The sequence below is a fragment of the Antennarius striatus genome, chromosome 16 (genome assembly GCF_040054535.1).
Source record: "Antennarius striatus isolate MH-2024 chromosome 16, ASM4005453v1, whole genome shotgun sequence".
NCBI classification, from domain to species: Eukaryota; Metazoa; Chordata; class Actinopteri; order Lophiiformes; family Antennariidae; genus Antennarius; species Antennarius striatus.
In genome coordinates this window covers 15,733,047-15,758,311 of record NC_090791.1, presented here as the reverse complement: position 1 = coordinate 15,758,311, position 25,265 = coordinate 15,733,047, and the positions used below count along the sequence as shown (strand labels likewise).

The following is a 25,265-nucleotide window of genomic DNA, read 5'->3' as shown; positions in this document are numbered from 1 at the left end:
ATTATGTTGCTTTTCTCAGATTAGCATCACTCCAAATGAAATATTGCCACCTAATTTAGAGATTCCATAAAGCTACTATTAGTGTTTGTCAGCAGTACTCTATGAGTTGTCAATGCAGCCATAGGGAGGCACAAGACAGTGTCAACTGTAAGCCGGTCCCATGCTCGAATAAATGCAGAGGGTTGCAGCAAGAAAGGTATGTGGTGTAAAAAAACAAACAAAACCCTTTGCCAAACAAATAGAAGCATTCATCTAAATAATTCCATACTGGATTGGACGTAGCCCAGTTTAACAACGTCCGCCACCAGTGTCATTAACCTACATGGGATTGATGGAAATTCAGCTATTGTGGGTAGAAGATGAAGGCATAAGATAGGCCGACATGGAAAAGGAAGACAAGCTGTGGTGACTCCTAATGGGACAAGCCGAAATTAAAAGAAAAAGAGTTGTAAAATCATACATGACTCAGTTTTTCTTACCTTTCATAGACACAAAAATCCATCTGAAGGATTAATCTATTATTCTGCCTACACAAAGATGACAGTGTCATGGTTTTATCCACTGCCGTACAGTGATCCCGGTATGTGTTAATTTTCAGATCTTAATTCAGCTGTACATAGTGGCAGAGCATCAACCTGTCTGGGTAGAACTAACAGTAGGTCTGGTTGAAGCTGATTATAGCCTGGATGTTTGTAATGTTATCACTTTAAGTTGAAGAATGCCTTGCGTTCTTAGTTTTTCAGGGTTTTTGCCAGGATGATCACCTCAGTGACTATTACTCATTTACCATATAACATGAATGTCTCCAGCAAATATAAATTTCCTTAATGGCTGATTGATTGGCATACTCTCCATCAGGTCTTGCTGCTAGCAGGTCTAAAAACTTCACGGACACAGCTAGGTCATTTGTTACTGCGTATATACATTACTATCAAAAAAGATAGGGATATTTGGCCTTCAGATACAGTCACACTGCAGTGATCTTATATCACGAAAGTAGAGCATTTAAGTATAAGCATGTAATGGTAAATATTCATTTTTATTTTTTACTGCTTCATTCACTGTGGTGGGGAGCTGGAGCCTATCCCAGTAGACTGAGGGCGTGAGGCGAGGGGAAACTCCTAGCGTGACGCCAGTGCAACACAGTCACACAGAGCACCATACACATGTTTTTGGAGGTGGGATGAAGCTGGAGAATCCGGAGAGAACCCACGCAGACACAAGCAGAACATGCAAACTCCGCAAAGAGCGGGACGCGAACCCGGAACCGCTTTGTGTGCGGCAACAGCGCTACCCACTGCACCACTGTGCCACCTTGTAATGGTAAATAGCTAATCTCAAATAATTTATTGAAACAAAAGTCAACAACAGTGTGGGGTGGTATACCATAACAAAGTGTTGTGCATCAATGATAGGTTGACAACAGCATCTCATGCTGCTCACAAATTGGCTAATTGTCTGCCAAGTCATGACATCCAACGTTCTTGAAGGGTGACCCTCTGGTCATTGAGATTCTGGGGTACAGTGTCACCAGCCTCTCAGCTGACCCCATAATTTTTAAGGTCTGGAGAAAGTGCAGGCCACTCTATTTGAGATACCCAAGGTTCAAGTAGCTAAGCATGTAGTCTCAATGAGCTACATGGTTGCTCACTTACACTGTTATACCACCAAAGGGTTCTCTGGTGACAACAGTGGCTGATGCATAGCGCTCTCCTTCATGTCTCCAACATCATTGGCAGCTTTAATTTCTGCTAAACGTAAATAGATTCCAATCAAAAAACAGAAATGAGGCCCACTGGTCGTTCATTAAGCATAAATGCTCCCTGGCCTGCTCCCTGCAAGATGATGACGCCTGTGCCGGGTGGTGTAGTTAAGTACCCTTGCAGGTCCTCTAGCACGCAGACCACGCTGATATAAATGATTTGGAATGGTCTGATGTGACACTAGGGTGCCTCTTACCTCCCTTAAATGTACCTGGAGTTGAGTGGCATTCATCATTAGGTTCCACAGAGCACTGTTCTCAATGAAGCGGTCATTAGTGTAGGATGTGGCCAAAGGATGTCCAGTTCTATGCCTTTCTGTGACTCTTCCAGTGTATCAGGTTCACGTCATTTCACTTGAATTTACATCTATCTGTCCGCCACAAACATTCGACTCTTAAAATCACTAAAAAAGTACATTATACTAGTACATACAGTTCCATTGTCTACCGTTAAGCATCACTATAGTGACTTGTTTTGAATTCAGATTAGTTTACAGTAAACTTTTGCTTCTTATCATTTAATCCTTGAGGAGAAAAAGAAAACACTTCATGGAGCTCTTGACCACTTTTTAAGTGCATTGAACAACAACAACCAGAGTCAGCTGTTGATGTTGACAAACCACAGCACTTTACTGTATCATGTAACATGTGGAATTACATTTAGAGTGAAGGGTAAGGAGAAGGAGGGGAGAGTTGTTGTTGAGAAGCAGAGTTGTCATCAGAAGATTGTCGCAACTACCACTATCTTAACTAGCTTTTGGTTTATCATCCATAATAAACAGTAAAGTATTCAAAGTATGAGGCCTGATGTTCTGAGATGCTGCCAGAGGCAACAACAACAAGGCAGTAAGAGACTGCAACATCCTGCAACACCCCTGAATTTAAAATTTTACCCTAACTCTTTCATAATGGTCGCAGCAATGAAATCTATATTGTGCTATCGATTATGACATTGATCTACTTTTCCAAAGGGGAAGGTCATCATCACATTTTTGTGCCTGTGGCTTCCTGAAAATTTTGCTTTTTGTTTTGTGATTATATCTCATCAGGTTTCAGAGATGTGTACCTAAAAAGGTATGAAAGTGAAATTTTGACCTTGACCTAGTTTTCTTAAGGTCAAGGTCATTACCTCATTTTCACCCTCTTTGCCGCCCGAGTAATGTGCTTTTTTTTTTACATCTTTCTATCTGCAACAGTTGTGAAGCTATTTGGTTGACAGATGGACGGACGAACACAGAAACACTGACAATTACAATACATCACCACTTCGCGGGATTATAAAAACAACAGGAGGGGGAGACGAGTGTTGGAGCTGCGAAAATTCAGCGGTGCTGCTCGGCGGTGTTTGTGGCAGAAATGGGAACTACACTACAATAGTTGGATGTGGAGGCGCATGCTTGTTCGTAACTCTGAATGTTCGTAAGTCGAATGTTTGGAACTTGAGGATTACATGTATTTCCCTCTTTTATTAATACAGTGTTCTTGCACTGTTTTCATATTACTGTGGTTTGTTTTGCATGTGTTCTATTGTACCCAAACTACTTTCATCATTTGTGATGCGCTGGTATTATCATGAGGTATACTATATGGTCCACCCCTATTTGTGATCAAGCTAAACAGCCTACTTGTTAGTTTAATTTGAATGGGGGGGTTCTGAATGTTTTGGTTTTTTTACCGTGGATTATGGCACATGATATAACACCTTATCCTGTTTATTAATAAATGTAAATGTGTGTTTATTTGGTGCTTTGTCCATTAGAGTCTTCTCATGTTACATCCTTTTTAAGCTCCCTCTGCATGTGTCTCCTTCTTCCATCTTTACCTTATGACCTCTATCGACCCCTGCTCTCCCATCCATTCTGTCCCCTCCTCCACTCAGACAGCGAGACTATCCGCCGTGGGGGTCATTGAGAGCGGTCACTGTCAGGTGGTGTTTGAAAGGCAGTTTTTGTCCCCTTCAATGCAAAAACAAATCTGTTGTGTAAGGACCTGATCGACTTCAGAGAATAATTTCTAGTAAGTTCATGCTTACAATTTACATTTCTTTTACTGTCTTGGAGATCATGCACATTTTTGTGGCAATGTGGGAATTTGTGTGGTTGAACGTGGCATAGACAGGAATCAGGTGTCACGTTTCATGAAACTCAGCAGCACACATTGCAAACATTGTCTTCATTTTATGTCACTTGCAATCAGCTGAGCTGTTGAGTACTTGTGGGTTGCTGAGGTTGTTTTTCAATGCTTCCTTTACCACAACTGTGTTCACTAACCCTGAGGAGGGAGAGCAGGAGGTGATGGAGGGGACAAAAAAACTAAGGGGGTGGGGAAGTCTGTCTGGCCACCATGTTGACCTCATTGACCACAGCAGGACCGGGCTGGTATGCACACACACACACACACACACACACACACACACACACACACACACACACACACACACACACACACACACACACACACACACACACACACACACACACACACACACACACACACACACACACACACACACACACACACACACACACACACAGCGAGCGACCTAATCAATATGTAACTAAGGAAGGAGGGAGATTGATAAAGAGGATGGGGGCTGAGTTGCAGAAGATGGCGGAGGGAGTCAAGAAGAAAGTAAGGAAGTAAGAACAATCCATTCTGGCACAAATATATGTCAATGCAGAATACATAGCTGCTCTAGGTGCTGGATTTAATACTTCTGTCTCAGTAGGTCTGAATGAAACACCTGGTTCAATGATTAAGTGGCATATCCTAATACTTTTTTCCATTTAATCTAAAAACTTGTTTTGAGAGACAAACAATGAGGACAGGTTTGATAAACTAACAGCATTTTTTGCAGATCCATGTGCTCACATGGGATATACAGTCAAACATGTATCCCAGAATACTTGTACAATACAACTGTTTTTTCCCTAAAAAGCCCACTTACAGTATATGCTTTTGTTTGACTAAACAAAATTATATATATTTCGCAAGTACTCATTTATTTGAGGCCCCCAAATGTTTGGCATGTAAGATTTTTAAATCCTGGTTGTGAATTAACTTCTGCAAGCATTTTGAGTAATATTTTGGATTTTAATGTCTGCATTATATGTGTTAAACTTCTCAACAGACAAATAGATCAATATCAGCTTACAGCATGTAACAAGAGAGTCCGGAGTCCTCAAACGTCCACCACGTTTCAGAATCCTCTCCAGACATCGCTTCTTGTCACATTCCTGCTTATCCAAAGCACCTGTGTTTAGATTATTTCATCATGAGAACCTCTACCAACAACTCCTGTTGTTGGGAAACTTGTTGTTCCAGTCAGCATTTCCTGCCCCATCGGGCAGATCCTTTCCAAACGGTAACCACCTGTTCTCTTCCACAAAGCATGTCTCTGATAAAAGTTTCATGCAAACATCTTGAGTTAAATAGTTGTTCTTTGGATTGTCACAACATTAAAGAAAATTTAAAAACAAAGAATGGCTGATCCACACATTATCAGATCTACTTCCTCGTTCCTTCTGTTGGAACTTCTTCCTTCTTTCATCCACACATTTTCATGCTGTTCCATCTCGAAGATGAAGTGTGACTGAGAAACACAGAAACAGTGTGTGTTCTGTCCCTTCATCTATATTCACTCCAAAAAGCTGCCATGTTATGTAATGAAGTGTCTCATGTTATAATATTAATAAAACATGAAAAAAGGCTGTAAACACATTTATATCTACACACACACACACACACACACGGGCGCACACACACGGGCACACATGGACACATAGTTCCAAATCAGTCGGTCCAAACCGTTGGTGTTTGCCTCTGACTGTGTTGCTTTGTGAGGTTTCCCCTTTCACACACACACTAACGAATAAAAACATTTTAACTACACTCTTGGCTCAATGCGAATGTGCCTGTAGTGAGCCCAGAGGCTCCTTCTTTTAAACTCTTTCTTTTAATGCTTTATGTAAAATAAAAGAACAAACAACTTCAAATAAATGATGCACATTTCACACAAATATCAACTATCACATGATCAACTGATATAATAACTGCACTTCAAATAATAAATAAACTCATATTAGCACATTTAATGTATATTTAAGGTATTACAATATATTAGGATCACATGTCACGTCATATGCTCCATGAATAAGTTGCACATGTGAGTTTGAGACATTTCAAAAGTGCAATATATCTGATAGATTTAAATTATGAAGAGGCCCTGTAGATTAAAAACTTTTATGGTTTATATAATTTAGGACACCACAAAAGATTGTAATTGTTTCTTTATATATAAATACAATGTTTTGGAACGAACATACTAAGAAGATTACGGTATATAAATACAAACAGCGCATTTGAATCAAAAGGGTTAAATCTGTCTGGGCCCAGGAGAGTTGTGTGTGTGTGTGTGTGTGTGTGTGTGTGTGTGTGTGTGTGTGTGTGTGTGTGTGTGTGTGTGTGTGTGTGTGTGTGTGTGTGTGTGTGTGTGTGTGTGTGTGTGTGTGTGTGTGTGTCATTAAATGCATGCATGCTCCATATTGTCAGCCAGTTTTTGAGTGTTAACATATTTGAAGGCAGCATCGAGGGAGGAGATAGTGAAGGAGGGCAACACGAAGGAGGAGTGGAGGAGGGGTGTCTGGTAGACTGAAAGAGAGGGAAGGGAAGGAGAGAGAGGGGGGGGAGGAGAGACGAGCCAAGTGTGCACAATATTCATTCAAACTGACAGGCTGTGTGTATCCTGGTTTGCACTTCCCATTTCTCCTCTGTCTCCCTCCCTCTCTCTCTCATCTCTCTCTCTCCTCTCTCTCCCTCCCTCTCTCTCTCCTCTCTCTCCCTCCCTCTCTCTCTCCTCTCTCTCTCTCCCTCCCTCTCTCTCTCATCTCTCTCTCTCCTCTCTCTCTCTCTCTCTCCCTCTCTCTCTCTCTCTCTCTCTCTCTTGAGCCAGACAGTCTGCAGTTTACAGCAGCAGGAAGAAGACACCAGAGAGCGACGGTAGAGGAAGAAAGAAAGAGAAAGAGTGTGATAGACAGCAGACGAGAAGAAAGAGAAAGGGAAAAGGAAGGAAGTAAGATAGAGTAAAGATCTGGTGAATAGATTATTAGGGTAAAATAAAGGAAGAGAGAGAGAGAGTGGCTTGTCTCTTCAATGGGAGGGGTAAAGAAAAAGGTATAGAGAAAGGGGAATGCAGAGAAAAAGGACGAGACACTGCTGCTCCTGCAGAAGAGGATGTTGGGTAAGTCAGTCAGGACCTTTATTTGCTCCATTTTTTCCATGTTGATTGGGTTTGCATGCTGATCCCAGAGCAGCCCTCTTCCTTTACTTTCCCTTGTCACTTTGTGGGAGAGGCTGCTTGCAGGCAGACATAAATGCGATGTGACAGTGTATCAGCGGATGTTTGCCGACACTAATGTGCACGCATGATGCAATGCCAAAGAGTAACGCCCAGAGAGGCAGGGAGAGAGTGAGCATGGAGTGGATGTAGTAAAGGACACAGAGGGTGCATGCTAACACAGCAGCAGCTGGATTCACACAATGGAGATTTTCATTCATGATTTCTCGTGTGATCTGCTGTGGCGGCGATGAACGTTTGTCTTGTACAGAAAAATACAAATGTCTTTATGCACACATTTGCCAGTATAGATGCATGTAATGCATGTTGTGTGTGCTGTGTATTACATTGATGTGTGTTTGTATGTGTGTGTTTGAATATGTGTGTGTGTGTGTTTTGTTTGTGTGTCCCAGTAGAAGTGACTGACAATTTGATTTGAGTATTGATCCAGTCTGGCCCAGGTAGTAAGATGTAGGCTTGGTCACACACCCAGAAGCAAAAAGAAAGGGAGGGGGGTTTGTGCAACTGAGGGGGGAGGTTGGTGGTGTGTGCGGAGGGGGTCGTCGTTCTCATTACCTCTGACACACACACACACACACACACACACACACACACACACACACACACACACACACACACACACACACACACACACACACACACACACACACACACACACACACACACACACACACAAATTACTGTCTATCGTTATTGATGTTCATGTCCAAAACCACCAAATCCAATCGCCAATTGGAAAATCTACAGAAACACAAACATAAAACATTAAAACACACACACACACACAGACACACACACAGACACACACACACACACACACACACACACACACACACACACACACACACACACACACACACACACACACACTCAGACTCCGATGAACTCTGTTCGGGTCACTTCGAAACACACTCTCACTCAGACATATACACATGCAGACCAGTTTCCCCAGTAATGGCGGTGCCTCCCTTGAACTCATTCACCGGGGGGTCATGGGTTCAAGTCCCAGGTGGGGGAGGGGTAGCAAGAGAGTGGAGAGTAAGCAACAAGAGAGGGTGGGAAGCGGACCGCCACTCACTCACTCACTCACTCACTCTTGCACTCACTCAACCCCCTCCCACTTCCACGTCAGAGTCTCCCTTTACCCTCCCCCCCATTCTATTTACCTCACAGTCCTGCCGCCACAATCTGTCTTCTCAGTCGGACACACATGCATTCACACGCAACCATGCATGCACACACATACACAGGAATGGTGCAAATTCAATCCTCACTTGTGACTTAGTGTGTGTGTGTGTGTGTGTGTGTGTGTGTGTGTGTGTGTGTGTGTGTGTGTGTGTGTGCATATATTCCTACATGTGTGTATGCGTGCTTCCTGGCTGCTGTTAGCTAAGCTGCGGGGGTTAAGACATCACTGTCTGTGTGGCCTCAGTTAGCATTTCTGCCTGTCTTGATCTGTGTGTGTGTTCAGGCTTACATGTGACGACAAACACCCACGTACACGCTCCTGTTGTTAGAGGAGACGTTGTTTGTGTGTGTTGTCATCACCGTGTCTCATCCTATCTGGTTACGTGAGCCACCGCAGTCTGGGTGGATTTGAATACAAGCAGACAGCCAAACACAGACTCATGCAAACGCCCGCTAACGGAGGGCAAATGTGTCAGATTCTACCCCAACAGAAGCAGCTGGAACTATTTTTAGCTCTCCCCCACGTGCCCTTGAGCAAGACACACACAACCACCTGCCTGCATGATTAGTGTTTCCTGCTGCCGGAGTTCAAACGACTGAATTTGAATTAAAGGAGCTGACAAGTTTAAACACACTTCAGAGCTTTGATTTCGTCCCTCTGAGGTTTTCAAGCATTGAAATTACAGAATATCTGACCTGAAACTGCTATATTTATCATTACAGTATCATTATAGTTAATTAAAGTGTGATATTTTCATCAAACTTTTTTTTTTAACAACAGTGTCTCATTTTGAAGAATGATTTAAAGTGCAAAAACCTGCCAATCTGCAAAGTTAGATTAAAGAAAATGACTAAAATGTAATTATTTTAAATCACAACCTAAATACATGCCCAAGACCGCACACACACACACACACACACACACACACACACACACACACACACACACACACACACACACACACACACACACACACACACACACACACACACACACACACACACACACACACACACACACACACACAAACACACACACAGCCTGTCTTTCATAGGAAACAAGAGCAGCTGACCTTTGACATTTACCATTCAGCCTGTCTGGAAAATACCAAGCCTGGAATCGATCAACACTCCCCTCGCCCAGACAGCCACCCCGCCCTACTACCCCCAGCCACCCACCCTTCCTATTCTCTCTGTTCACCCTTGACTCCTCGTCCTCCTCCTCTCCCACCTCACACCCCCATCCCCCTTTCTCCACAATCACACAATCAATCCAAAAGCCGTTACGCCGTGAGCTTGTAGCTGTGTTCAGATCTGAACGTATGAATGTAGTTAAGATGAGAATTAATATAAAACCATTGAAATAAAGCTGGAAGAAATATCTCTGTCACATCTGTTTCCTATTTACCAGATGTTTGGATATTGAAACAGGTACCAACATGAAACTCAGGCATGTACACAGATTTTTTTGTTCATAAATTTTGAGAAACATAGTTTTGCACCATTTTTCCTCCAAAAAACAACTTTAAAACATTGCATAAATAAATCAACGAAACATTAATGAACACACAAGTTAAGCATACTTGATTCATGTACAGATTATTATTATTTGCTTTCTTGAAAAACTGCATTTTGTACTGATTTCTGTCTGACTTGTCTGTGGCTCTGTGTTATCAGGTGAACTGTGTGTGGATCCTGTGCTGTCACCATGTCATCTGTTCAGGGGAGGTGAGTCGCCCTAACCTACAATACAAGGATGGTAAGAAATCTTGCAGTAATATAGAAATTAAAAGAATATGTAAGAGAATAATAAAAAAACTTTGCTCAAGTAACAGCTGAATATCTCAACCCGATAAGTTATTTCAAAATAGATTTCAACAATACTTTATATCTCAAAGTATTAAGACAGAATTTCAACTATTAAAATAATGACCATTTCTGAAATTATGAGGTATATCAAAAGAATTACTGTACAGTGCACTAACACTACTATGTCTGTGAAGGTTCTCATTCATCCAGGTCATGGTTATTCTAACTAATACTACTACTTACCATCTAAAAATAACAATTAGAACATTAAAATGATTTAGTATTTCTATTTTCAATATTCTAGATAGAATCTCAAAATGATGATGAAGAATGATGACATAGTACTATAAAAATGATTTAATAACTCAAAAATATTGATTGATATAAAAGCAACCTTTTTATTTGCAGGCTATTAATAGGATTTTTTTATTATTCTCCTTATACATTTCAACCAAAATAGCTTAATGTTCTTGTCTGATTTCACAAAGTAAATAAAAAAGGTAAGATGCCAGCACATCACCCGGTCCAATTAGTGCTATGTATTTCTTATCTTTAATTCCTTATCTGTCTCCCACTTTTAAAAGATCTGCTGTCCACCATCAAAAGACAAAGATGGACTGAGTGGATTTAGTAGATTTATTCTCCACTACCTCACTGGTTAACATGTGTTTGCCTACAGAGCTCTTGTCTCTTCTTGTTTTAGCATCATCCTGGGTGCGTCCTGTCATGGATGTCCAATCGCTGTAGTGCTGGAGGCGCAGGAGGACAGGTTGTGTGTTAACTCACTGTCAGCATGAGTTTTTCAGGTTTTGGGGAACATTCAACGCTGTCGGTGAGTTTATGGCTCATAGAAACCATCGAGTGTTGAGTGTACCCTTACCCCTGAGCGCACATCGGTGTGGAACACACATGTAGGAGGATGCACTAGTTTAAGGTCTGACTGTGCACTCTTGCTCATTGGTATTCTGACTTTCACTGGCGCTTGTCCTGCTAACACATGGCAAAATGTCTGCTGTCTTAACAGAAAAGTAATGCAAGTGCTTTGTTCTTGGAAAAATAATACAATATTATCCATATTCCTTACCACTTCATCTGCTGTCGTGGGTCGCAGGGAGATGAATCCTATCGCAGCTCGCTCAGGCATTAGGTAGGGGACACTCTGGGCATGATGCCAGTGCGCCGCAGAGCCTGAGTAATAATCATTAATTCTAAATTAGAATAAATATGACATTTGAGCTTAAATCATCTGTAAGAGCTTCCTGTGTAATTTGGTGAACTTTTATTAAAGTTCAAGTTGAAGTCCAAACTATTACAATATAACAATTAACAATACTTTTGTCATGGTAAAACACATACAAATCATAGGAAATGAGTCAATACCGCAACACAAACTACAATGACCTCATTCATTATAACCAGAAAAATAAACGGCTTCAATATTTTCACATTCTTTGAGAATTAAACCTTTCACTGCTTTCTTTTACCGCATTTTTACCACATCAGACAATTAGCATTGCATGCATCCATGTATCCATCCATCCATCCATCCATCCATCTATACATGCATACGTACATCCATGTGTACATACATAAAAATATGTAAAAATATCAGCTTCATTGACAGTTAGCTAAGAATGGAGGCAGAAGTAGGACCTCCTGACTAGTAAATGTCTAACTAGGTTGGTCATAAGTTTGCTCTGCCCAGCAGCAGCTCGACAGTAAGTTTTACTTTTGCTATACCAACTTGTGTGTCAGCAAGGATCTTTTCCAGTTGATGTTAACTCTCAAATTTAGCACTCTTTTTTTTTTTGCAAACACGAAGCTTACAGCGCTCATTAATTTCATAACCTACCTAATTATAGCTTGCTATCAGCATCAGTGCTTGCTCATGCAGCAAGTAAATTATGATGTACTGTCGCCTCATGTCAAAGCCACAGTGGCTGTGGTTGCTAGTGCTTATTTTAGCAAATTATTTCAAATTTTTGAAGTCTGTTAATTATTTAAGTACAGATAATCGTGGACATCTATATTAAAGATTATTAACTCAAGATATTTCTGCAGATCATTGAACTTAAAGGTCCACTCTGTTGGATTTATGGGAAGAAATTGATTTTTGTATACATCATTGGGTTTTTCTGATTTTATTATCACTTGAAGCTATGAGGCACTACCTTTTTCTTAGCTTAAAATGTTTAATATCCTACAAGCTGAATATCTTATATATACATGGGTCCTACTCCAAAGACTATATAATTGATACGTGATGTACAGAAGCCCAGATTCGACAGATAAAACACTGGCTCTTCTCTCAGTTTTATTTATTTATTTATTTTACTTTTTATTTTAGTAGCTATCCCCTCCAGAAGGTATTTAATCACACATCTGGGTATGTGCACACATTAATTGAAAATGTTAAAGCAATACTAACGATTCTTCTGTGTACATTAAACATACAACTAGCTTATTAAAATTTCTTTCATCACAAGTTCATGAAACGATGTCATCATTTTCTTCTTATCGATCCTTCTTTATTCTCTGGCGGTCCACCTGGGGTACTCGTCCACCAGTGCAGGTTTCCGGTCCACATTCATCGCTGTCGGTGGGTTTGCGATGCTGTCAACCTGTCGGCCGGTGAATGACAACCGTGTCCATGCATGACTACACTTCTTGAAGCATCATCTGTGTCAGATCCTTGCATCTGCAAGAAGCACAGTTGTGTGTGTGATAGCATGGTGATGGTTATGATCAAGGGATAAATAAAGACTGGAACCTCTTCTTGTATTTATGTGTGTTTTGTGTCGTGGATACAGATGTTTCTTCGATGATGAGCTAGTTCGCATTAACAATGTCTCAGTTAAAGTCATAGATATATGTTTTTGAGAAAAATTCCTGACAAAATATGTCAAAAATAAGTGATTACTACAGGGGTTAGAATTTTTTTGGTGGGTGAAAATAAAGGAAAACAAATTAAGAAAACAGAATAATAGAGTAAAGCAACATCATTCCAAGTTGTTGATGTCTGAGTGTATCGCCCCCAGACTCTGTAACAAGGTCAACAAGTCTTTACACACTGCATTTAAAGCTAAAAGCAGAACCTGCCTGAACTGTAAGGTGATCTGTAACCCCCTGAATGCTGAGCAGTGAACATCTACCTGGGGAAGATTATTAAGATCATAACAATAAAGAAATGTGATGCATTCACATTATTGTCATACAGACATTTTAGTGGTGATTCATGCAGGTCCCAAATTTGAAAAGAATCTTTCACAACAGATGAAACCAAAAGTGCTGTTTGTGAGACAGAATCACACCAGGTGATGTGAATTCACACGATGATTGCTGCCTGTCAGTGGTGAGATTTTTCCCGCCGTCAGTGAGGCATTGAAGACAAGATGGTTTAACTTTAGTCTGGTTTAACACCCTCATATGAGAGGATCTGCAGCCTCAAATATTTCCCCAAGAACTTGGTGCTGCGATGTTCAGAAGATTTACTGTTTCTGAAATATTTCTGAAATATTATTAACTACACACATAACATAGTAGTACTACATATTTTGAAATAAATACAATACTAGCAATCTGTTTATGAATTCAATATTCAGTATTTTTCACTTGTTTCAGTGAAGCAGTGGATAAATTGATATGTCAATGAAAGTCTCAACATGGTCATGTCAATGTGGTGGTATAATAAACTGGTGCAGTCCTGCCCCCCACAGGATGAGAGGAATATTACACATCATGGGTGTTGAACCACCATCAGTATTGGCTAAAACTGTCTTGAGGGTCACTTTTGAGCTAAAAATCATGGCAACAGACAAACCGATGGGCGTGTCAGTCCTCATTTCTCACAAAAGTATGCTGGGAGTGAGAAAACACTTTAGACAAGTTATCAGGCACATAGTTTAGGTCTGTTTATGCTTTTACTTCAAGGTATGCCCAAAATCTCAGTCCTTATTGTTATACAGTGACTAACATTGTCGCATCAATTGATGCTAACTAAGGAATGACCTAGGAGACAACTTGCTGAATCTCTATGAAAGTACAGCCAAAGCGAGAGTCCACATTGAGGTTGTCAGGAGAGGCTTACAGATTTCTTTGACGAACATCCACAAGAAAGAGTAGAGATAGAATTCATGGAGGAGGAGATCTGTGGCTTCAAAGCCCATCTGGTTCAGGCCAGTCCCATTGATTCCTTGGAGAGGGTCAAGGATCCCAGTTCACAGCTGGAGATCCTCAGGGAGGTGCTGTGGACTTGCTCAAACAAACCGTGAGTCACAGACGGTCAAATGTTTTGACCTTAATTCCAAGCTGAAGATGATAAAGGAAGAGAAGGACAAACTTTTAAAGGAAGTGGAGCTAGAGAAATTGGAGGTCAGTGTTGAGAAGCAGCTGCGACCAGAGTCAAAAGGAGTTGTCTCTCCTTGAGGAAATGAAATCTCTAAAAGGGACCGCTGGAGAAGGAGAAGGAAAAGGAGTGACAGGAGACCGAGATGGCATTGATGTTCCTCTTTGATGAGACAGAAATTCAGAGGTCTCTACATGGCTCAGCTTGAGGAGAAGGAAAAGGAGTTGAACACCTTGATGGATGAGAACAGAAGGAACAGGAGTGGGGCAAGAAGGAGCAGCATTGATAAAAGACAATATTTCTCTGACCTTGTTGTTTTGAACTCACATACACCGTGTGTTTTTTAAAGACATAAACTCTGCTCTGAATCTAGCACTGGGTGTTGGAACTGACACCTCTCCTGCACTGTGTGAAACATTTCTTAGCTTTTTCATAAAAGTGTCTTCTGCCAGAGCACTTGTTTCACTTCCGTCCAGTGTCCTGTCAGTCTCAGTCTCCTGCACCACAGTGTTCGGCACATTTGAACCCGTGGGCCTGCTCTCTGTACAGGAGATTGTTAATCATTTGAAGCCCTCTGGTTCTCCTGAGGATGCTGTTCCTCCTCGACTTTTTAAGAAAGTTTTCAAGGTTGTTGCTCCATCTTTGATTGCAGTTATTAATAGCAGTTTGTCCTCTGGAGTGGTCCCTGCCAAGTTCAAACATGCATTTACCTATGCCCAAGCTTTGATCTATGGTCTTACTCACACTGGTCTTTTCCATATGCACTAGTCTATGTACTAGTCAGGTACTACTTTCAGGGTAGAAACAAAAAGCACATTACTCGGGCAGAAAAGAGGATGAAAATGATATGATGACCTTGACTTTGAGAGATGTAGGTCACGGTCAAATTTAAACTTTTTTACACTCAGGAACCGGATAAGATAGAAAGACAAGGGAGAAGGGCAGTGTGAGTAAGACCATAGATCAAAGCTAGTGCTTTGATCAATGACAGTAGGTTAGAGCACTAGCTTTGATCTTTGACCTATGCAAGTAGGTCAGGGTAAAATTCTGAATTCAGGGGTGTTGCAGGATGTTGCAGTTTGTGACTGCATTGGTTCTAGTTTGTTTCTGGATTTGCTTCTGGAATTGAAACGCACGGATACATCCGTACCACCAAGTCATCGAAGTGTTCTTGTGGAAAGAAAGGAGAATGGATTTTGTGATTTAATAAGCCGTTTGAACAGCTGCTTTGGTGAGTACAAGCGTTTTATTTATTTAATCTTTCATATTTAAAAAAGACTTGTTTCATGATAACACAGTGACTGATGGAAAATAACCTGTTTTATACACAATAGTTTGTCTACCAAATATCTTCGCAACCATTGCAGATAGAATGATGAAACACAAAGCACATTGCTTGGGCAGCAAAGGGGATGAAAATGAGATGATGACCTTGACCTTGAGAAAAGTAGGTCACGGTCAAATTTCAACTTTTGTACACTCAGGAACCAGATAGGATAGAAAGACGAGGGAGAAAGCCAGTATGACTAAAACAATAGATCAAAGCTAGTGCTTTGATCTACCTACGCACTAGCTTTGATTTATGGTCTTACTCACACTGGCCTTCTCCATACGCACTAGTCTACGTACTTGTCAGGTACTATTTTCGAGGTACCCTGACGTACACTGAAAGTAGGTCAGGGTAAGTTGCGGGATGTTGCAGTCTCTGACTGCCTTTTTTAAATTGTTTTTATCTGCCTTTTATTTCTGTTTTTAACTTATTTTAACTTATTTTATTGTATTTTCATTTGATATTTTATTCAATCGCTTTATATTCATTGTTTTATGGTTATGGCTGTATTGTTTTTTTATTGACTGTGCAGCACTTTGGAAACCTTGTTTTTATTTTAACTGCTATAGAAATAAAGTGGATTGGATTGGATTGACTGATGACCCAGTTAGGAGATCTGGAGGAACAGGTCAAAATTGGAAGCAGAAGAAGTGGTGCAGGAAATTATTCTGGTGCCAAGATCTGCAGTTAGAAACACAGACCCATCTGTTCTTCTGTTTTACTAAGAATAAATCAGATTGACCTGGATCAAAACCTTCAAACAACAATTTGTGGAAAATAAACCCTAAGGCTAAAGACAAAGGTCTCAATTTTCATGTGCAAAACTGGATTGGGTTTTCCTGAAGATGAATCATATTTGTTGTTTTTAAATATCTAAACTTATTTTTCATTCAAACACTGATCAGTTTTCATCACTTCTTGTTGAATGTATGAAATAAATAAAAACAGATTTTTATAGCAGAAATAAGGGAAACCATTTGTCGTGTTAGATCTCTGATCAAGGCTACAGAAAACTGTCTAGTCTAAATCAGAACAACTTTGTGTCTTTGTTTTTAGGTTGTAATGTTTGAAAGAAGAATTAAGAAATGTTAAATATCTTTATTAAAAGTAAAGAAGTTAATTTTGGAATATTAAACTAAACTGGTTGTGTTTGATTGCCATTCTGCCAAAGGTTTCTGTCTCTGAAAGAAAGTATTTCCTTGCCAGTCATAAACTGCTTGATCATGATGGAAAATGTTGGGCCTCTATCAACGATGTTATAAAAGGTTTGGTCTAGATCTGCTCTATATGAAAGTGCCAAGAAATTACTTCTATTATGATTTGGTGCTATATACTATAAATGAAATCGAATGATGCTAAACTGTAAATTCAATGCAATGAAAATTGAAATTGCTCTGACTTTGTTAGGGCTGATAAATATAAGGTCATATGTACACACTCAAATACACAGTGACAATGTAAAGCTGGTCAACACGAAGGTGTTTTGTTTATGTTGTGCTTTTATTTTGTGCTTTTAATTTTGCTAAACCACGTTTTATCGGTCTCTCTCTTTTAGGCCCACTTCCTTGATCCCTGTTTTCATTGAGTGCACACAGGGGAACACATCCGCAGGTCCTCAGCTGATATCCATCACGCTGTTAGATCAGGAAGAGAGACGGTTGTGGGGAGAGGACTATCTTGTTTACTAATTATCTTATGCTTTTCTTAGATTATTAATTGTCCTGAAAATTATTCATTAACTATATAGTCATGTGCTGTAGTACATATCAATATTATGAGGGTTATTTATCCATAAATACAATTTCACTTGTGTTGAAATTTTTAGATCACTGGTTTTGGGCGAGACAGGCCATTTTGGGTGATTGAACCAGCTATGTGTAGTTCTACCAAATAATTTACCAACATTTGACTTCTGAACCATATTTGCTTTACTATAGGTTCTTGCACACTGCTATTTTAATTTGGATGTGTTATGTTTAGTTGCACCTTTTCTGTATATATGAACATACTGTTTTTGTTTAGTTTAATTCATTTTATTTTTGGTTAGTTTGACCCTTTTGAGTTTTGCAAAGCAATAGTGTTTAAATTGTTCTAGTAAATCCATTGCCTGCAAGTTTTTTTGTTATTCTCGTTCACCACATTCAGAATTATGCTGTTACCACTATGCAATTAAAAACTAAAATAAACTATAACACATTGTACCGGTGAAGGTCAGATCTACCTTATTCAGGTTTTTAAACGCAGCAAAGAGGCAGTTTTACAGTTTTACCAAATGATGGCAGCATTTCTGCATTTTGTCCTTCTTTTTGTGATTCAGTGAGTGCAGTCTTTTTCAATCATGATTCGTTGTTATAATTCTTTTCCCCTCAACATTTCCAAACACATTTCACTTTATCATCTTTTATTATGACTAGTTTTCTTTTGCATGAAAGTGAGGCCATCCTCCTGAACCCTTGCAGTTTGTTAAACACAATACAAGAATTCAAATTTCAAATTTCAAAGTCTAAGTTCAAGAACTGTTTGGTGGACTGAGGTGCTTCAATCAACCTTGCATCAACAGGAATGTGAGTCGATAATGATAGAATTTTCAGTTCAGCTGTTACCCTGAACTCCTCACTAAGTTTGTTCTTCAGTCAGGTTCTTGCAGAACTACACTTGACGTTTGTACTTAATCTGGAGTACATTACGTACACACCATAATCTTTATCACTGTTGATAGCACAGAGAGTAAAATGAAGCAGTGAAATACTTTTGAATATTCACAATTATCTGTGAGAATCATCATTTCCAAATATTTGGTCAGTTGATCATTGTTCATGTAAAGACATTGATTAGTGATACATTAAATACTTGCTGTAATAACCTAAACACTCCAAAGGGGCAAAAAAAATGTTTTAAATAAAAGTTATAAAAGTAAAACAGTTGACCTTAATCAAAATACGACAGAAAAAGAAAAAATACTTTCAATATTGATCAGATATGTGTCTAGAAGAGATCTGATTGGCACTCTAAGTACCAATCCACTATCCTCAAGTATACTTAGCTAGCTTATGTGGATCTTTGAACCAACTTTTTGGCTGGTGTCTTTGAATATACTTTGGCTTAGTTGCATGTAATGTGCATTTGGTAATTATAAACACTTGGACACCACTTGTTCTGTGTTGCTGCTCCAGGATGGATGGCTATGCAGGGACAACAGAAAATCCAATGTAAAAGAAGTGAGCATGACAAGCAGTAATAGAACAAGACAATGACAGGATACAACTGAGCTGCCCAAATCTTATTTTATCCATTCTTTGATTAAAAGCTGTGTTTTTAGAGATTTTGTTTTCTGTGCAGCATATTAAACCTTTCATTACCTTGCGCACCAGCACACAGTCTAATGTCCTCAAGCAGAGAACTTTTATCTGTTTGTTGGCCCTGACTGAAGACAGAGGAGGATAGAACATTTGTAGACAGGACCCTGGGGCTGAGGAATTCAGGTCAGTTGTCAATGCTTTTGTCAGAGTGCCTTTTGTATACAGTGATGCATCGTTACTCGCAGTTAATGCGTTCCAGGACCACCAGCAAATAACAAAATTCCGCGATATTGCGACAAACTATTTATTTTGTTAATTACGGTAATTTAAACGTTTATGAACCCTCCCCTTATTGATATTAAACCACCTACTATATGTATTACCTTTTCCCACACTCATCGATTTTTCTAAACCACTTTTAAGTGTGTCATTAATACACGGAAGTGCGCTGCGTTCTGTGAGTCTCGTAACGCAGCGCACATCTGGATGCTGTCAGCCAATAGAATGCGTGTAAAGTATCACATGACTACCTACTAAAAATCCGCGATGAGGTGAAGCCAGGATTCTTGAAGCGCGAACACGCGAGGGATTACTGTATATAACTTTTATTAATCTTCCTCTGCACTTCCCAAAAGCAAGTTATACAGTATAATCCATAATGGAAGTTATGTATAAGAGGAGTTATATAGGAGTTACACATAGGACTTATAAAATCCATCATCTGCAGTGGAGAGAGTCAGCAGCTTCAAGGTCTTCTGGGATCACATCAGCATGGAACTGACTTGGGGACACCACACAGGCTCCATTACAAATGGGGCGGCAGTGGCCCAGCGGTAGAGCGGGTCGTCCAATGATCCAAGATCGGCGATTCTATTCCCGCTCCCGCCCGGTCATTTCGGAGTGTGAGCTGACAATGGGAGGTGTCAGCTTACTATCCGAAGCGAGCACTGCCGAGGTGCCCTTGAGCAAGGCTCTGTCCCCTTTACAAGTTGTTCATTAAGGGCGCACAATGAAGGAGCTGCCCACCATTCTACCTCCTAACCACTGCATGCCCACAGGCCCCATGTGTGTGTGTGTTACGGGGCCCGTACATACTAATATGCATGTGTGTGTGATTACTAACTGTGTGCTAGAGTGAGCTTCTAATTTCCTTTCGGGGATTATTAAAATATACTAAATAAATAAATAAATAAATAAATAAATAAAAATCATCCGCCAGCGGCTCCTCTTCCACCACTGGCTGCGGACTAGGATACTCTAGCACAGGGGTGTCAAAACTTTCTGTAGGGAAGGCCAGATTTCATAACATGAAGATGTCCAAGGACCAACAGTTCCTGACAACAGTATTTAACACAAAATATTTATATGCAACAAACTTTGAAGTTACTAGATGCAAATATTCAGACAAACACATCAGCACACACAAGAAAGTTCAACAGAAACATCCAGAAACTGTAAAATCCAACTAACAGAGATGTTGCTCTGATAACAAGACAACAGATAAACCACTGACACTATCATGAAGAGTCATGGCAGGTCTGGTCTTGATCTCAAATGGAGTCTTGTTCAAGTTCTCGAGAGAGTGTGCTCGCTCGCATATGTGGAGCAAAAACAAACTTTTCCAGAGCCTTGCCCTGATCCAGCTGTCGATAAAATGAAAGTGAGCTGCAGGTGCTGAGTCTACATCAGAGGTGTAGCAGTTCGAAGCAGTTCGAACAGTCAGGAGAAGACTTCTAACAAACCAAATACTTTCAAACAGAACACTTCTGCTTCTGTGTCACCATTTAGACTAACCCAGAAATTTGCTAGCAATGTGAGAGAAATATGTGGTACTATGGTTACACCATGGTTGTACCATGAGTTCTATCTCTGAAAACAGTTAATTTGTATATGAAAGTGGTGGAAAAATTGGCCTCTTTCATGAGAACAGGACCCAACCACTGGTTCAGAAATGTAGATTACACTTGATTAAAAATCAGGTGTATCACAACATCAAGTTAACCCATGAACAATCATTTGTCCTAGCATAAAATGAAACAAACCTGATGACATGCATGTGTAACACATCCCATGGCACTTCTTGAGGTGTGTGCATCTATACAATCAACCACTGTATGCACTGCAGCTGCACGGTCATCTTATGCTAACATAGGGTGAGGCATTAAAGGAGAACTTGGGAAATGGGAACTACCTAATGGAAGAAGAATTACATGATTGGTGTATGTTTATGTAGTTTTCTTTCTAAAGTTGGGACAATATTCTATTTAATTTTGTCTTGATGAGATCCTTCGCTCACATGGCCATTATTTCAATTCAGTTCAATTCAATTCAATACAACTCAATTCAATTCAATTCAATTCAATTCAATTCGGTTCATTTAATTTAATTCAATCAATTCAAACAACTTTTTTTTTTATCCACAAGGGGAAATTGAAGGCACATGAAGTAATATTGGTAAAAAAGACAGAATTGGTGCACAAAAAGGAAATGCAAAGTTCAAAGAGCAAAAACCAGACTCAATACATAAACAATAAACAGACATGAACAATATAAACAGGTATGTGCAATGGGGTAATAAATATATAAAGACCGCAGAAATTGTAAAACTATTAAGATATCGATCAGACACTTCAGAGACACCTGTGTTTAACCTTTCTGATGCTTATCAGGTCCCAGTGGCTAAACAGGACATTTCAGATATTCATACCGTCAGGGGTGGAGAGAAAAAGAAAGAAGAGGAAGCTCATCAGATAAAATAACTGATGAATACTTCCTCACTTTTCACTCAGTCTAAATACAATGCTACACAGAAGGCCCAGGGTGAGGTACAACTGGATTAAAGGACCACTGATGGTCCTAGCTGCGGTTGCTGCTCTGGTGTACCTCAGGTCCATCAAGACGGAAGTAAATATTCATTTAGAGAAGCTCCAGAGGTCCCATCACAACGACTCCATCATGGCACAGGGAATCCTCAAGAAGATGGAACAGATGGAAGCTGACATTGGCAAGCTATGTGAGTACTGATGTTATTTGTAGTTTAATCTAAGTATAAAATTACCTTCTGACAAACTCAATGTTACTGCACAATTCTTATTATTAAGGCTTATTTACATAAGCTATAAATAATAGCAATACATTATGGGGTGAATTTGGTGCAGCTGAAGTCTTTTTTCCAAAATCACATACAAATATTTGGAGACTTGTAGTCGCCAGTAACTTTATGAATAAAAGTTAGCAACATAAACTTTAAGAAATTCAAAGATTCAAATGCATTAATAAAGTTGAAGGTATTACAATTAATTCCAGCTATTACATGAAGTGGTGTAAAAATGCTTTTATACTTTTATGCGCCATCATATCACTGTTCCATCATTTATGGAGACATCTGGAGAGCTCCCATCTGTGCACTGACCTGCTTTGAATTGAATTCATTTAATTTAATCACATTTATCTACAATTCACCAAAACACAACAGGCTGCTACGTACACACTGAACACATTAAATTTAGATTAGGTTTAACAGGTTAGGAATGATGGTGGTTACAGTTGTATACAGAAAAACAATGATTTTACAGTATATATGTCAGTGAAATAAGATATGTTATATTTATGCTTCAGTGAGATCATGACTAAACAAATGATCAGACAATCTCATTTGTTTCAAGGTGATGAAAACACCTTGAAACAGAAACGAGCTGTACCCCAACTCGTTTCTGTTCAGAACGTGGGGCAACGAGCTGTCAGAGGAGGAGCAGAAGGAGGCCCAGATGTTGTTTCAGAGATATGGGTACAACGTCTTCCTTAGCGACAGGCTATCCCTAAACAGAGTGATCCCTGACACCAGGCCTCACAGGTGATCTGAAATCCTGTTCATGTAGGAAGTCATGTTTGTGTTTGTCCTGAACCACTCCTCATTGTTACACAGGTGGAGCTGCTTTATGACAGACAAAGTGTAATTCTTTATGTTTTTACTTTATACTGGACCTGACAAATCTGTCAAACAAGTCTTTTTGTATACATTCTTTAAATATCTTAATAAATGATGATTTATTCTTTTTATCAGCAAATATTTAACTATAGCAACACTTTTAACATTTTTACATTTCTATTTAAAAATTGGCATTGGCTTGGTTCTTTTTTTGTGATCACAACTTTGTTTGCCTTTGAGCTTTTACCTTGTCTGTGTACCTAGTCACCATAGTGATTCCTTAGAGCCATACCATGGCATCATTTCCAAAGTAACACACATGCAGGCACTGTCCCACAGAAAAAAATAAGCATCCTCAGCTCAGCATGGTTTTTAGCGCTTCAATAACAATCTACTACACACTCCTATATGGATGTTAAAATCTTGAATTACTGGATACTGTAAATGTTGGACATTAAGGTTCTAGCTAGTGGCCACACTGACCAGACAGGAAGCAAAGGTTGCACTCAGGTCTTTTATTGGTGACAAGCTGGATGAGTGCCAATGACGTATGCTAATGGTTCTGTGAAGCAAGCAAAAAAAAACCCAAACGCATTATGTCCAATAAACAATAGCTTCACACATTAGTCAAACTCAAACTTAAATGTACTTCTTCTTCTTCTTTTCCTTTCGGCTTTTCCCTTCAGGGGTCGCCACAGTGAATCAGTTGCCTCCATCTAGCCCTGTCCTTTGCATCCTCTTCTCTCACACCAACTACCTTCATGTCCTCTTTCACTACATCCATAAACCTCCTCTTTGGTCTTCCTCTAGACCTCCTGCCTGGCAGTTCAAAACTCAGCATCCTTCTACCAATATATTCACTATCTCTCCTCTGGACATGTCCAAACCATCTCAGTCTGGCCTCTCTGACTTAATCTCCAAAACCTTTAACATGTGCTGTCCCTCTGATGTACTCATTCCTGATCCTATCCTTCCAGGTCACTCCCAGAGAGAACCTCAGCATCTTCATCTCTGCTACCTCCAGCTCTGTCTCCTGTCTTTTCCTCAGTGACACTGTCTCTAGACCAAACAACATCACTGGTCTCACCACAGTTCTGTACACCTCTCCTTTCATTTTAGCTGAAACTCTTCTATCACTCATCACACCTGACACTTTTCTCCACCCGTTCCATCCTGCCTGTACACGCTTCTTCACCTCTTTCTAGACTCTCCATTGCTCGGGACTGTTGACCCTAAGTACTTAAAATCCTCCACCTTCTTGATCTCTTCTCCCTGTAGCCTCACTATTCCACTTGGGTCCCTCTCATTCACACACATGTACTCTGTCTTACTGCGGCTAACCTTCATTCCTCTCCTTTCCAGGACAAACCTCCACCTCTCTAGCTTCTCCTCCACCTGTTCCCTGCTCTCACTACAGATCACAATGTCATCTGCAAACATCATAGTCCATGGAGATTCCTGTCTAACCTCGTATGTCAGTCTGTCCATCACCATAGCGAACAAGAAGGGGCTCAGAGCTGATCCCTGATGCAGTCCCACCTCCACCTTGAACTCCTCTGTCACACCTACAGCACACCTCACCACTGTCTTACAGTCCTCATACATGTCCTGCACAGCTGTAACATACTTGTCTGCCACTCCAGACTCCCTCATACAATACCACAGTTCCTCTCTGGGCACCCTGTCATAAGCTTTCTCCAGATCTACAAAAGCACAATGCAGCTCCCTCTGGCCTTCTCTGTACTTCTCTATCAACATCCTCAAAGCAAATGCTGCATCTGCAGTACTCTTTTTTGGCATGAAACCATACTGCTGCTCACAAATATTCACGTCTGCCCTTAGTCTAGCTTCCACTACTGTTTCCCATAACTTCATTGTATGGCTCATCAGCTCCTAGCTCAGTCAGAGCCTGTTCGCACTGACTGCACTCGTAATGAATTTAACCAGTTTTTAATGTCAGGTTTTTCAATATGTGTGTTGACTTCTTTCTAAGGCCCCGTCCACACGATGACGGATTTTTTGAAAAACAGAACTTTTCAAAAACGCATTGAAAACGATTCGCGTCCACACGACAGCGTTTTTAAAATAATCTCCGTCTACACGTAAACGCATCTGTGCGTTTTCGAAGACGGCTATAAGCGTGCCAAACCATGTGGTGGCAGTATTGAGTCAAATTTTATCCAATAAGAATCCTCCGTGTTTTGTTGTCACAACACACGGGCCCATAAATATGACGTCACAGCGGTTT

General features: G+C 40.1%; 1 long non-coding RNA gene across 1 annotated transcript; it reads left to right on the top strand.

The window, feature by feature from the left end:
- Positions 1-6,819: 6,819 nt before the first annotated feature.
- Positions 6,820-17,838, top strand: LOC137610355 (uncharacterized). The gene is made up of 3 exons (XR_011038469.1): positions 6,820-7,001; positions 9,984-10,065; positions 17,346-17,838. It is a non-coding gene; the product is annotated as an uncharacterized lncRNA (long non-coding RNA).
- Positions 17,839-25,265: the final 7,427 nt, after the last annotated feature.